This window comes from Arachis hypogaea, chromosome 19 (assembly GCF_003086295.3).
Source record: "Arachis hypogaea cultivar Tifrunner chromosome 19, arahy.Tifrunner.gnm2.J5K5, whole genome shotgun sequence".
In the NCBI taxonomy this organism is placed as follows: Eukaryota; Viridiplantae; Streptophyta; class Magnoliopsida; order Fabales; family Fabaceae; genus Arachis; species Arachis hypogaea.
In genome coordinates, this window is record NC_092054.1 from 99,652,889 (window position 1) to 99,665,491 (window position 12,603).

Genomic DNA, 12,603 nt, shown 5'->3' on the forward strand with positions numbered 1-12,603 from the left:
TTGGTATTGTTTAAAAATAATTTTTAATTTTTTAAAAAGTTAATTTACAACTTTTTTAAGAAGTAGAAATATATCACTTCTTTTTTTTGATAAATCATCCTATCACTTTTCTAAAAAAATTAACTTCAAAACAAAAGGGATCTGATTTTATTATTGGCTCTGTGAGAATATTTTCTGTTTCTCGTGAAAATACTGGCCTTCTATCATCATTTTCAAGCAAGGTTCCATCTGTTAGAAGTATTAGCCTTCCATTATTATTTTCATATAATAATTCATCTGCTGAAAGTATTGGTCCTCCACCACCATTTAAAATAATGTTCCATGTGAACCACCTACCACCTACTACGTATATTCCTTCCAGTATCATTTTCATGTAATGATTTATTTGATAAAAGTATTAACCCTCCACCACTATTTAAAATAATGTTCCATCTGAACCACCTACTGCATATATTCATCTGCATATATTATATTTGTTTTTTATTTTTACCTACCATATCATACACAATAAAACAGCAAACACTAACTATACAATTTCTTTGGTACTGTCATCAAGATTATTGTAAATTAAAATTTTATTACTATTCACTACATACAAGAACACCGTTATGGGTGAAGGTGAAGGTAAAGTAGAAGAGCTAATTTCTAATGATATTACGTGACAAGAACCAATTGTCTAAAAAATGGAACTAATAAGAGAGCAAATAAAGAATCAATTGTCTAAACGATTGTAATCTTAGTGATTAGATTATGTAAAATCAACATTCAATATTGAAGTATTTGGTATCATCGTTATTTTAATTTCCAATCTTCTTGTATAAAAGAATTGTATTTTTTGAGTTATTTATCCAAACACTATAACTTTAAAATAAGTACTTCTATAACTAAAAATTCAAACACAAGATAACTTATTTATAAGCTGCCATTAATAAAAGTCCTTATACTTTAAACTCTTTTGAAAAAAGAGCTTATTTAAGTTGTTTATCCAAACTGAGCAATAGGTTATGGTTGATCTTTTTGTAACGCCTATTAGTTAAAACAATCAGGCTGTAACTTAAAAAAAAGTCTATGAAGTTTCTTGGGCTGGCTCGCAAAAATATTTCTTTGTAAAAATAAATTATTCTTAGTTTAGACTTTCAACTATTGACTTATATTAAATACAAAACAAAACTAAAAAAAATCAATAATTATTACTAATTAAGATTATCATTTTTTGTTTAGAGAAAAAATTATAAATTATAAGTATGTTTATGAAATGTGACTAACAATTGATATATAAATGAATTATACTTTACAAATTATGAATTACAAATTTTACAATGTATTTAATGTTAATTTAAATATTTTAAATTTATTATTTTGATTTCTAATACATGAAACAGGATATTCAAATAGGCCTTAGGACTTGTCAGATTTTAAATAGGCCGGATTCGAACCTGAAAAAAAAACCTATTAAAAAAAATTAGACTTAGGTGTGGGTCATCTATTTATAATATGAGTCAGGCTTGTCAAAGCTGAAGCTCGGTTTGATCCAGCCCATTTCTATCCCTGCTCCTAACATGATAGGTTAAGGATTAATTAGGTGCAGATTTGAGTTTCATTTAAGAGTTTGTCGCTGGCTAATAGATCACTGCATATACAAGAATTTAAAACTCCGACACTTACTTAAGTAGATGAATGAGCTAACTACTCGACCAATCCATGTTGGTTATTATTTCGAAAAGCTGATCCAAGTCTTACAATAAATCCTAATTTTTCTACATGGATTGACACTTTTTTTTGTCTATGTTCTAAAAAGAAGCATTATTTATATGACTAAAATACTAAAATTAACCATAAAAAATACGCTGACAAAACTGACCATAAAAAATTTAAAACTAAGTTGTATTATAAAAGATAACTTCCGTCAAACAAATCTAACCAGTTATCAATTTCTCGTTGACGCTCTTAATGTTCCATTCCACTTATAACATTAAACTTAATTAAATAATTAAAAAATATAATAAACAATAAAGTTCTTCTCCCTCTTACCCTTTTTCTATTATCTTAACTTTTCCATTCATCAACGCTTATTACCATAATCACCCACTCTTCTCTTTATTCTTCAACCGTACACTTTTTCTTTACCTTCATCAACTTGTATGCAAAAATTTATTTTCTTAAACTATGCTATTTCTAGTTAATTTTTGTTGTGTTTCAATTTTCAAAAGTGAGATTTGAATTTGACGAGTAATTCTCACATTGGTGGCACATCTCACTCGTAGAATTAGAATTTTTTCTCAAAAAATTTTAACTTTTTAGAATTTAGATTTTGATAGTTACGACTCCAAAACGAGCAATGACCAACATCATTTACTCAAAGCCAGAATCTGATGAGATTCTTAGCTTCTGCAAGAGGAAGAAAAGCTCCTACGGCGGCTGCGAAAAATGAGAACTTGTTCTTCGGCCAGTTGTAGTTCGTTGCCGTAGCCAATGACAACAACAGAAATAAGAGTAAGTTGCCGAATTTAAGAGGAAGTAACAACAATGACGATATGCTCTCTGATACGTACTCAAGAGGGTATTTTTGGCATTTTAAAACTAAGAGGCACAATGGTAATGTTGTCTTATTCGAGGATTTTAATACTAGAAGAATTATACTATGCCGGTCTTGGATATCAAGAAAACCAAGAGTTCGTATAAAATACAGTGGTGTTGAAATGACGGCACTCATAAGACGCATTGGGCTAAACGAGGACATCAAGAAGTCCAAGAGTGATCTTCAAGTTCATTAGGAGTCACAAATTTAGCATTAATTTTCAAAATTATTTAGTCTATATTTCAGTTTGATTTGTTTTTAAGATTTGCCAAAAGATTTGATTTGTTTTCGATTTGTTTAGTAGCATTTTTAGGCGTTTAAAATTTAAATCAAATATGATCTAATCTAATAAGATCAAATCTGATTTGAATTAATTATCATATCTTTAGGATTTTAATTTTAGAGTCATATCTAAGAAGATTTGACTCACTTTTAGGATAATCTAATCTGTTAAGGGTCTATTTAAACATTTTTGTGAGGCAATTTAGACACTTTTTGATGAATAAATTTAGGGGTCTATTTAGACAATTAAAACACTTCTATATGTGATCAAGTGATCAAGTGAGGTGAATGATTTGCTTTACTTGTTGCATGAAGAAATTTAAAAGATCCAACTTAAAGTTAGTGTTAGTTCTTTATTTTAATTTTCAGACCTTTGATTTAGGTTGTCAAGAAAAAGTTCTTTGAAGGTCTAATAGAAAATTTCTTCTGGTGACCTAGATTGCTAAGAACATATTTCTTAGAGGTCTAATAGAAAAATATTTATCTTTTCTTTTATTTTTTACTATGTCTTTCATATTCATCCTCATACGTTCTTATCACTCTCCTTCACATCTGGCATGATTCTTCCATTTTGGAGGTGAAGAAAAAAGAACAAGGATTGATGAAGAAAGAGAATAGTGGGGTATTATGGTGATGGGATTGATGAATAGAGAAGTTTAGTTTTTAGGAAAAAAGGAAAGGACAAAAGGTAGAATAATATTTAGGGTATAGGATATTTTTTAGTGTAAAGTATATTTTTCGTTCCTAAAGTTTGGTAAAAGTTTCAAAAATACCCCTAAGTTTTATTTTGTTTCAATTTTGTCCAAAAATTTTTCGATTTGCATCAAATATACTCCTAGCGACTAATTTTTCAAAAGATTTAAGACCAATTCCACAATAATTTCATAAGAACAACCTTCAACACAAGTAAATTAAGCATAATTTTTGTTCCACGGGATATCTGAAATTGGGTTGCTTATTGGGCCAAGACGTGAGGTCCAGGCTCCCTATATGGTAGCATCCGATTTCCTTTAGCGCCGAGGTGTTGCCGTCCGAGTTTCTTGTGAGGAGGTGGGGGTAGTATCTGTAAGAGACTCCGATGCTTAAGTTAGCAAGGGTTTAAGTAGGTTTTTTGGTAGATTGGGCCTGAATATACCTGAGGGTGTTTGGTAAATTTATAATAGGTAGGATAACTACCTTTTAGAGTAGTTCTACCTTTATTAGTGGATAGCTATTCCTTTTCTTCTAGGAAAGCTGATGATATCTCCCTTTTAGAAAGGTGGGAGATATCTTAGGAGTTAGTTATTTATTCAGATACTTGAGGTTGAGCTATTTTTGTTGTGCTCGACCTCTGCAAGGTCAGGTAGAAGTAGAAGAGGCCACCCTTTTGGGTGGGCTTTTCTTCCTTTTGGGCCTGACTTTATATTTTTGGGCCAGGGTATGAATATTGTTTTGACTTGAATTCGAGCATTTTTAGGTCGGGCTCAAGCATTGATGAACTTGTCCTTTTCACGTCGGGTAGACCGCCTTTCGGGATAAGTCGGGCACTCGATGTGTTTCTGAAATGTCACATCTTTTCATAACATCCTACACGTTCTTTCTTTGATTACCTTCATAATCGTGCACGCATTAATGAGGGGTGTAGAATGACACTTTTGTCCCTAGTGTCTTATAAATACTTCATCTTTCTTATTTCTTCCTTTTTTCACTTTCTTCGCATTGCTTCGTCTTCATCTCTCCATTACTTTTGCAACCTTTGTTCTTCTTTAATGATTTTTTATCTTGAATTTTTGTTTGGGTGTTCTCATTCATTCATTGGAGGCTTTAGATTGTACGTGCTTTCGCTGTTGAAGTGTTCTTTCCGTTTTGTACTCTTCTTTCCAGGTTGGTTTTTTACCCCTTTTTCTTGCTCAATCTCTTGCCTTTTGCTTTGACTCTTTGATTGCTATGTTTGACTCTGGGATTTTGCATTCTAAAAATTTGCTTTTTGTCTGAACATGGGGTTCTGTATTGCCCCCAAATGGTGCCATTTTATTATGGAGGATGGTGTCATTTCTACATGATAGAGATATAGCATAACTGTTGTGTGTTGGAAGGGTTTTGTGACATTCCTGGTTGATATTGACCCAACCTCTTTTGAATTTATCAATGCTTGTGTTGTTTATGCTTTGCGTTTTGGGAGGTTGATGACGATCTTTAAAGCCGACCCAACCTCTTGATCGTTTATCTTGTTTTGTCTTATTTGTGGTGATGAATTTTTATTTTGTTGTATTGTAGGTGTAGCTTTTGATGTCTCGTTCAGTAGTTCACAGTATGTTGATGAGCGGATATTTTATAAGCTTTTTGGCATCATTTTATATCGTTTTTAGTGTGTTTTGTTTAGTTTTTATTGAGTTTTTATAGGTTTTAGTGTTAAATTCACATTTTTGGATTTTACTTTGAGTTTGTGTGTTTTTGTACAATTTCAGATATTTTCTGGCTGAAATTGAGGAGCTGGAGCAAAAGTTTGATTCAGAGACAGAGAAAGCACTACAGATCTTGTCCGGATCTGACCTCCTTGTACTCGGAAGAGCTTTTCTAGAGCTATAGAAGTTCAAATGGAGTGTTTGCAACGGCTATGGAAAGCTGACTTTCAGAGCTTTCAAGCAATGTATAATAATCCATACTTTCCTTCAGATTAGAAACCCAAAACTGGCGTCCAACGACAGCCTTTTGCCCCCTTCCAGGCGTCCAGCGCCCAAGGAGCAGAGACCAATGTCCAAACGCCCAAAGAGGACCCCCTAACCAGCATTCAATGCCTTAGAGGTCTCCTAGCACATGGATCTCATCAAAGCTCAGCCCAAACACTCACCAAGTGGGCTCCAGAAGTAGATTTTAGCACTAAATAGACTGTTTTACCCTTACATCCTTTGTTAAGAACTTTTCGATCTTCGCCCATCATTCAGCATATTTTCATTTATCACTTTGTATTTTTATTTCTGTATGAGTTTCTAAACCTCCTAGGTTGAGAGGAGGAGCCCTGCTGAGTCCTATGAATTAATAAAAGTATTACTGTTTCTTCTTCGATCCGTGTTTGATTTAATTCTAAGATGTATACTTGTTCTTCAACATGGTGAATAGGATGATCAGTGACAATCAGCTCTGTTCATCATACTAAGACGAACGTGTCTGACAAACACCCGTGTCTATTTGGGTTTGTGTGAATACGTGACTGGAAAGTGCGAACCAACAGCTATGTTTATACGTCTCTCAGACGGCTAATCCACGACTTCGTTGGGGACTTCTCGAGACACCAGTTCTGCCAATTTCCGGGGAGATTAGGGTCTCAGTGGAATAGGCTAGAATCCAAAGAAGTAGCATTCTCTGATCTGGAAGATTCAACCTTGTTTGTGGCGTTTTGAGTAGGATCGCCAAGAGAATGAACTGCTAGAGCTTCACCCTATGTCAGATTGGATGACTAATGAGCGGATATTTTATATGCTTTTTGACATCACTTTCATATAGTTTTTATTGAGTTTTTATAGGTTTTAGTGTTAAAATCACATTTTTGGATTCTACTATGAGATTTTGTGTTTTTGGGCAATTTCAGGTATTTTCTGGCTAAAATTGAGGAGTTTGAGCATAAGTCTGATTCAGAGACAGAGAAAGCACTGCAGATGCTGTCTAGATCTGACCTGCCTGCATTTGGAAGAGCTTTTCTGGAGTTACAAAAGTCCAAATGGGGCGCTCTCAATGGCTATAGAAAACTGACTTTCAGAGCTTTCCAGCAATATATAATAGTCCATACTTTGCTTCAGATTAGAAGTCCCAAAACTGGTGTCCAACGCCAGCTTCCTGCCCCTTCCAGACGTCCAGTGCCCAAAGAGTAAAGCCCAATGTCCAAAGGCCCAGAAAGGACCCCTGGCTGGCATCCCACGCCTAAGAGACCTCAATGCACGTGGATCTCATCAAAACGCAGCCCAAACACTCACCAAGTGTTCCTCATAAGTAGATTTTAGCACTAAATAGACTACTTTACCCTTACTAGTCATCTGTTTAGTATTTAAGGGGATTATGCTCATGTAAATCAGGGAGATTCTCCGATCCAGGAGATCATCATCAACCTTTTATCATCTTCTTCGGGACTCTGTAATTGAGGAGAGTACCCTTTACATTTTCCACCATTGTTTTTATTTTCAGTATGAGTTTCTAAACCTCTTAGGTTAAGGGGAGGAGCCCTGCTGAGTCCTATGAATTAATTAAAGTACTATTTCTTCTTCTTTGATCCGTGTCTGATCTATCTCTAAGATGTATATCCCGATCTTCATCGTGATGAACAGAACGATCTAAATTGGCTCTATTCATCACATTAAGACAAACGTGCCTGACAAACACCCGCGTCTACTTGGGTTCGTGTGAATACTTGGCCGGAAAGCATGAGCCAACAGCTATGGATTTACATCTCTCAGACGGTTAATCCACGATTTCGTTGGGGACTTCTCGAGACACCAGTTCAGCCGATCTCTGGGGATATTAAAGTCTTCGTGGTATAGGCTAAATCCAAGAAGCAGTGTTCTTTGATCCAAAAGATTCTACCTTGTCTGTGGAGTTTTGAGTAGGATTGCCAAGAGAATGGATTGCTATACGCTTCATCCTCTATTGGATTGAATACCAAGGGCCCTGGCGTTCATTCTGTAGTAGAGGAGATCAAGGACCATTGGCGTGGCTTTGATCACTTACAGCTTGCCATAGAAGAAGATCATTCACAAGAAAAGAAGATGATAGTACTAGAGTTACTTCAGAAAGACAAAGCAACTCCGACTCTTAACTCTGTTCCTATACTTATTTCAACTTAACATCCAAATGTTTGATATTCATATCCTTACTTCCACTTAATACCCAAAAAACCTTCTGATTCCACTTGATTAAGACCTGCAAGACAACCATAAGCTTGCTTCAAGCCACAATCCTCGTGGGATCGACCTTGACTCGCTCAGGTTTTACTTGGATGACCCAGTGCACTTGCTGGTACTGTTGCTGTTGTACGAAATAGTGTGGGTTATGTGTACAAGTGCAACCAATGACCACGGCCAATGGCATTTGATCTGGAGCAGAGGAGATTGATGACCATGACCTATGGCGTCAATCACATACAGCCTGCCATTGAAGAAATCACTCACAAGCAAAGAAGACAGTAATACCAGAGTTAATATATACAATATTCCTATTACTATTCCTATTACTGATTTTAATATATACAATATTCCTATTATTGATTGCCCTTGAATCAATCCAACCAACTACCTTCTGATTTCGCCTGACTAAAACCTGCAAGATAACCATAGCTTGCTTCAAACCACAATCCTCCTGGGATCGACCCTGACTCCCTCAGGTATTACTTGGACGACCCAGTGCACCTGCTAGTACAGCTGTATGAAAGTGTGGGGATTCGTGCACCATATGTCTTCTAAGGTCCCATTCGACTTGACTTGGGTAGATTTATCTGTTCTTACTCCTATCCTTGTTATCGATAATGAATATGCCAAAGCCTTCCGTAGACATCATAGGTCATGTTTGAGTAAGGAGGATGAGAAGAATTATGAAATTATAGTTGCTGATCTTGAAGAAGGTCTGCTTTTCCTGAATTGATAAGTTGGAACATCATTTCATATATGTGTATGATTGCTTCTTTATAAAATTATGATTTCCCTTTCCTTTCTCTGATTTTGAGTTCGAGGTCCTTAAATTCTGCAATGTTTTTCCTACGCAATTGCATCCTAATTCTTGGATTTTCTTGAAAATATACTAACTTCTTTGTCAAAAACTAGATGTTCGACCTTCACTCAAGGTCTTATTTTATCTTTTCATCCTCGTCAAACCCTTTAGCTCCTAAAAACAAGGTTCGCTCTCTTGCCATGCTATTCAGGGTAGGAAAGTTTTTGCTAACTTTGATGAGTTATTTCATGCCTTTAAAAACTATTTCTTTAAGATCAGAGCTGTGGAGAGTGTCCGACCTTTTTTCCTGAGTGATGAGTGTGAGCCTATTTTCCCTTTGTATTGGGAAGAAAACTCTATGATACTCAAGTATAACTTGGATGACTTAAACGAGGTTAAGGAGGGTGTGATTGGGGTATTCCAGGAGTATTGGGGCCGAGAGAAAATCTGAGCTAACTTCAGTCCAAGCTAGGTAGTTTTTCTTTTTCTTTTATAGATCTGGTTTTGTAAAAATTGTATTGATGGCTACCATATCCCAATTTTGGTGTTGCAGAAAGGATGGCTCCTAAGTCGGCTGCTGTGAAGACACTCTGGACTGCTAGGAAAAACGTTGTTGCATAGAGCATACAACTAAAAGAAACTAGTGGAACTACCAACCTTTCCTCGCCCTTAAAGTCAGACACAGGCACCTCGGCCTCTCTAAAGGTTACTTCTTACCCGACTCCTCAACTAACTCCTCCCCCTTCTAGCCCGGCCAAGCTAACAACCCATCCTCCACCTTCTATTATAGAACTGAATCCCAAAAAATGCAGGACTTCGGATTCAGGGAGTATATATGAGCAAGGTTTTGATGCTCTTGCTTGGAGTGAAAAGCACATCCTTCCTCATAGCTTTATCAACATGGATGATATTTCTATTAAGAGCCACCTTCAACTCCTTGCCTGAGGTGGAGTTCGGACAGCTGTCATATGCATAGCCTTAGCTAGGGAGTTGGAGAAGACTCCCCTTGATGTTATTCAGAGCTCCTTGGCTGCCTCACAGGCTAAAGTGGCTTCCTTAAGGGAGTCTAAGAAGGAGTGAGAGTAATAGAAAGAATCTCTACTCTCCAATGTTGGCAAAGCTCAGGCTAAAGTAAAGCAGGCAGAGGCCGCCTTAGCCATGTCGGAGGGGCTAAAGAAGAAGGCCGAGGAGAGTTATTTTAGGATCTTCTGGAAAAAGCTTGACTTGGTGGATGAGGTGACTAAATCTCGATCTAGATATAAAAAACTTGAGGAGACCATAGCTGAAGGCATGGACGAGATGGTTGCGAATCTGAAGGCTCAGTTCTGAGTTGTTACTCCTAAGGTGAACCTCTCCCTCATCAGCCTGGACAATGTTGTGGTAAAGGAGAAGATTGCTCCAGCCCCGGATGATGAGGAGGATACTCCTATACCCGATCCGAAGACTTCGGGAGCACAACTCGGGTAGGCTTCTCAAGTTCCCGACCCTTAGTTGGATGGTGAACCTCTTCCTTTTACAACTCTCCTGATCCCTACAGTTTTGATTTCTGAATATGCTCTGACCTCTTTCGCTCAGCCTGAGGATGCTGTTACTGGCGAATAACTTCATCCTTTATAATTTCTTAAATTTTAATGGCTCGACTTGTGGGTCTTTTATGAGCAACTTAACTATGTAATAGTTAGTTTGAACAATTTTTGTTTTTAACTAAAAACCTTTTTAGTAGTGGTTTTTGGTACGAATGGTTGAACAACCGTTTAGTTGAATGCGAATCTTCATTGTTTCGACAAATTTCAATTTTGTGTTTTGCTAAGTTAGAAAAGATGTAGGTGAAGTACCTTGGTCCATTCTAGACTTTTTGTATATGAGTATTTTCCTTTAGATGTTTGAGTTCCGACTTCGGGAAATCAGACTTTACCAAGTTACTTGTATATTTCAATTTTGGTCCGACTCGTTTTGAGGTCGGTTCACGAACTTCTTACATAACTTCTTACACTAATTTGTATCTTGTCGCTTCCTCTTGCCGACCATGTAGGTCGAGCAATGATTTTTGCAATTTTTTGTGCTTAAATTAATGCGTTTAAAGTAGAAAAACTAGTAGAAAAATACTTGATGCACGAAAATCTGTATCGCTACAAATTTTCTTCGACAAGTATACCGAATTATCGTCAAGTAAAAAATCACAATAGAGTGAGGTCGAATCCCACAGGGATTGATTGGTTGAGCAATTTTAATTAGAGGATTGTTCTAGTTGAACTGAACAGATTTGAATTAGGAATTGCAGAATGTAAAATGGCAGGAAACGTAAATTACAAGAAATGTAAATGACTGAAAGTAAAAGAGCTAAATGTAAATTGCAGAAAGTAATTGCAGGAAATTAAACTTGCAGAAATTTAAATGGGAATGGGGTGATTGAGCATAAATGTAAACAACAGAATTAAAGAGAATGGGAAAGATAAGAAATGGGGGATTTATTGGGCTTAGGAGATGGTGCATTCTCCGGATCAAATTCATCATCATCTCTTCCTCAATCAGTGCATTCATTGATCTCTTAGCAATCTTAGGTGATTGAATCCCAATTTCTTGGCAATCTAATCTCTCTAAGCTTAAACAATTGCCCAATTTCTTGATCTAATTGCTCATGGGAAGAGATGAAGTTTGGTCACTGATTATACCACACACTTTCATAGATCAAAGTATTGGTAGGATTACATGTCACTATATCCATCCAACCCCCAATCTAATCCGACGTGAGAAAGCATTTCTAGCATGATTTCCTCATTCCTCTTCCAAGGTTCAGAGGAAATCCAAGTATGAACAATTTCTCTTCCGCGACAATTGCTCAATTGGATGAAGATCGAAAGCTTTCAAGCAAATCAAGAGAAAAGAAAGAAGAAGAAGAATGAAAACTACAATTGATCCATTGAATCACAACAGAGCTCCTTAACCCAATGAATAGGGGTTTAGTTGTTCATAGCTCTGAGAATGGAAAGTGAAATTGAAAAGTGCATTGCAAGAGTAAACTGAATTTATAGAGAGTGTTTACAATCCTAGATCCCCAGGTTCCCAATCCCCCTTTTTCTAACTCAAACTCTCTGTTATTTATACACTTTCTTCCTTTAGTCCTCAAGTCTTTGGACTGGGCTTTGGCCTTTGTTGAAGCAGTTAAAGTGGCTCTCAATGATGTTGAGAAGGGGCGCTGGTAAACTAACGTTCATACTATGCATGGGTGCCCAATTGTACTAGAGATGGCATCAACGTTGGTGATCAACGTTTACAGGCAAACGTTGAGTCAAACGTTCTTTTGAAAAAGGATTGAGCGTTGCCACTAACGTTTGACTCAACGTTGGTGCACCAATGTTCATTCATCCACGCGTGCACGTCGCCCACTGTTAAACCCCAATTTTGTGGTTTATCTTGTGCTTAATTTGGGAGATTTTATCAACTTTTCTCACATTTATTCAATGAAATAGCATGGTTTTGTAATTCTCCCTAAATTTGTGCTTAAGTGTGAAAACGTGCTTTTTAGGCCTTAAAATAGCTAAATTTAACTCACTTTAATTCCATTCGATGCCTTGATATGTTTTTTAAGTAATTTCAGGTTTAGAAGGCAAAGATTGGGTTGAAGGAATGAAGAAAAAGCATGTAAAAAGGGAGAACTCATGAAGAAATGAAGGAATCACAAAGCTGTCAATCCTGACCTCTTCGCACTTAATCGATCATAACTTGAGCTACAGAGGTCAAAATGAGGCGGTTCTTGTTGCATTGGAAAGCTAACATCTGGGGTTTCAAAATGATATAAAATTTGTTATAGTTTCCTGGATTTTAGGGATGCGTATGCATGCATCACGCGTACGCATGGGAAGTTGCACGTGACTCACTAAAGGCAACTCGTGGCCAGTGATTTCTGAAGTATTTTGGGCTCAATCCAACTCATTTTTGATACTATTGAACCCAAGGATTGAAGAGGGGATAAACCAAGTAGTCATAGTTGAGTTTTCATCATGTTTTAGGGTAGAATTCTAGAAAGAGAAGCTCTTTCATCTCTCTAGATTTAGGATAGAAATTAGGGT